The sequence below is a fragment of the Elephas maximus genome, chromosome 25, assembly GCF_024166365.1.
Source record: "Elephas maximus indicus isolate mEleMax1 chromosome 25, mEleMax1 primary haplotype, whole genome shotgun sequence".
NCBI lineage: Eukaryota > Metazoa > Chordata > Mammalia > Proboscidea > Elephantidae > Elephas > Elephas maximus.
Genome location: NC_064843.1, coordinates 36,363,653 through 36,366,430, shown reverse-complemented (window position 1 = coordinate 36,366,430; position 2,778 = coordinate 36,363,653). Strand labels below are relative to the sequence as shown.

At 44.0% G+C, this 2,778-nt stretch overlaps 1 pseudogene; it reads right to left on the bottom strand.

The window, feature by feature from the left end:
• Positions 1-1,730: 1,730 nt before the first annotated feature.
• LOC126067507 (nascent polypeptide-associated complex subunit alpha-like) lies at positions 1,731-2,379 on the bottom strand (annotated as a pseudogene).
• Between the last annotated feature and the right edge of the window lie 399 nt (positions 2,380-2,778).

Below are 2,778 nucleotides of genomic sequence, written 5' to 3'. Positions count from 1 at the left end.
GCCTCATGAACCCACTCAGCTCTAATTAAAAATAATTGAAGACAAGAACACAGAATCTGCTCTAGATCCCAATGCTCCTTGGCACCATTGCCTAGGGATCACTCTGGATGCCATATCTGGCCCACAGATATGTTTTGTTTGGTCTACACTGCGTGTTTTCATAGAAGACTGCCATTCTTCCGTTCTGTAGCCCTCACCTCTCTGATTAGATTAGCCCTTGTCTACTTTGTTCATTTAGGTTTCAAACCTGGCCCCTGAGACAATGAAGTCTGACACATTACTTTCCAACATCAAACACAGTTTCTCAGTTTTGATGGCATGCTATGCTTAGAATCACCATTTTCTTTTCTGACTCTTCCTAAAGGAGAGGGAGGTGGTACCAGGTTATAGGCCCTGAGTGCAGACCTGCCGGGCAAGCCACTTGCCAGCTGCATGACTTGGAGAAAGCCACTCCTGCTCTCCAATCTTCAATCACCTTTTCTGAATAATGAGGAAATGATCTTAACAGGGTGATTTTGAGGGTTCTTTGCAAACATGAGGTCCCAAGGTGGCGGAAATTGTTTCCACTTGACTATTAACTGATGGACTGCTAGAAGAATGAACAAATCCGTCTCGGCAGAAGTACAGCCAGAATGCTGAGACTTTGTCTCACGTACTTTGGACATGTTATCAGGAGGGACCAGGAGGACGTCATGCTTGGTAGAGGGCCATTGAAAAAGAGGAAGATCCTCAACGAGATGGATTGACACAGTGGCTGCAACAGTGGGCTCAAACATAGTAATGATTGTGAGGATGGCACAGGACCAGGCAGCGTTTTGCTCTGTTACACATAGGGTCATTATGAGTCAAAACCAACTCGACGGTACCTAACAACAACAGCATTTACGAAAAAGTTGGTGGTTTGAACCCACCCAGAAGCACCGAGGAGGACAGGCCTGGTGATCTGCTTTCTTAAAGATTGCACCAAAAAAAACCCTATGGAGCAGTTCTACTCTGTGACACATGGGGTCGTCATGAGACAGAGCCAATCTGATGGCAACAGGTTTTTTGTGTGTGTGTGTGTATGTGTGTGTGTGTGCTCGCGTGCATGCACGCACGCACACAAACATGGAGAAGCCTTACTCTAATACCAAATGGGAGCATAATAAGCTGCGAGGTTCTCTGCCACCACCCTTAATTAACCCTTCCCTTCCACAATCTCCCATTCCTTGGTTTCTTGGCATTTCATGTGCAAACAGATATGACGGTGTGGGCTGATGGGATAAAGGATGCAAACGGCAGATACTACCTCAACCTCAGGGATTGCAGATTCTTGCCTGAGTTCTTACGGATCCAAACTGCAACCCCGTAAGTTCTCGATTTTTCCCTCTATGGGTCCAGTTGGTCATGATGAAGCGCAGAGTGGGGTTCTACCTCAAAGACGTCTGCGGCAAAACAAAATCTATAAAGTTCGCCTTTTGTGTGTATGGGAATGTGTATATTATAAATAGAAATTTGTATTCATTTAAAATTTTGTTTAGTGTAAAAGTAGTAATTTCACTGGCATGAAAAGAGGTCCACCAAATAGTAATCCTGGACTTTTAGGAACAGGAAGTTTTCCAAGAATGGAAACTTTTTTTTTTTCATCCAATAAGAAGCCATAACTTTATTAATGATAGAAACAGTACAAATTTCAAGCCAAACTGCAGTTACTCTTTTGAAATACCAAAAAAGTCCTCGTTTTCAGACGGTTACATTGTTAATTCCATAGTAGCGTTTACAGTATCATTACTGTTGGTCTTCAGGCCTCGGACCGTCTTTGCTCTTGACACACTTGCTTGTGACATGACCAATTCTATGTCCTAAACTTCCACACCTGTTTTATCAACCTCTTCCTCTTCACTCTCCTCTTGTACAGTTGGAGCTTGTGTGCTTTCTTGAATGTTTGAGACAGCTTCACCTTGAACTTTGAATTTCCCTGCAGCTGCCAGCTGTGCTTGCTGAGATAAATCTTCCATCTTGGCTTCCCCCCAAAACTAGGTAGGTATCTGAAGCTGGGCTCTTGTAGACATCTGGCTTTGTGATGACAAAGAGGATATTCCTAGATTTCTGGATAGTGACTCTAGTCACCCCCGTGACTTGTCGAAGACCCAGTTTGGACATAGTCTTCCATGTCTTCTTTTCGCTCGGACTCTGTTTTGCCTTACTGACTGGTTCTTCATCAATTTCAGCTGTTGCCGCTGGTTGGGCTTGTTGTGTGGTTGCCTGTGTGGACTCCTGTTCCTTGAGCTCTGGTACAAATTCATCACCATCAAATTCTGTTCCAGACCCTGTCTCAGCCTGAGGTTGTGGCAAATCCTGCTCTGTAGCAGGAACGGTTTCTGTGGCTTCAATGGGCATTTTGTGTGGGGAATGCAGAACCAAGATGGCGGCAAAAGAGCCCAATGCTGGAAATATTTCCTTATTGTAGATTCCTAAGTTTTCTTAAAAGTACAAATAGTTTTAAGGTTTTTAAGCCTTACATTGCTGAATCACTCACCAAATAGCTCACCAATATAACTGAACCTAGGGACGCTGTCTCTAGTTGGCCTTGTCAGTTTCACCCCATACCCAATTAGTACTGATTATTCTCATTTTCACAGCTTTTCACTAGATGGAAAATTCCACATGTGTTATGATTTTCATTGGAGCCCTGGTGGCGCAGTGGTTAAGAGCTTGGCTGCTAACCAAAAGATTGGCAGTTTGAATCCACCAGCTGCTCCTCGGAAACCCTGTGGGGCAATTCTACTCTGTCCTATA